Below are 215 nucleotides of genomic sequence, written 5' to 3' on the forward strand. Positions count from 1 at the left end.
AAGAGCGAGAGGACAGAGTGAGTGAATGAATAAAATTTTGGGATTTTGTATGTATGTTTGTTTACGTTCGTCCATACATTCTTATTGCATTATTCTTCTACATCCCAAATATGCAACATACCTACTGCAACAAATAATCTTTAGCAACAACATATTTCCTCTATTTTAAAGACACCTTACACCACTTAATCCTATCACTTACCTCCTACTTCCTC

At 34.4% G+C, this 215-nt stretch overlaps 1 protein-coding gene across 1 annotated transcript in view; it reads left to right on the forward strand.

Moving 5' to 3' along the window:
* Window positions 1-215, forward strand: part of LOC119587745 (nephrin-like) — a gene marked incomplete at both ends in the record, with an annotated part of 138,820 nt that overhangs the window by 99,231 nt on the left and 39,374 nt on the right.

Source organism: Penaeus monodon, chromosome 23 (assembly GCF_015228065.2).
Source record: "Penaeus monodon isolate SGIC_2016 chromosome 23, NSTDA_Pmon_1, whole genome shotgun sequence".
Taxonomy (NCBI): Eukaryota; Metazoa; Arthropoda; class Malacostraca; order Decapoda; family Penaeidae; genus Penaeus; species Penaeus monodon.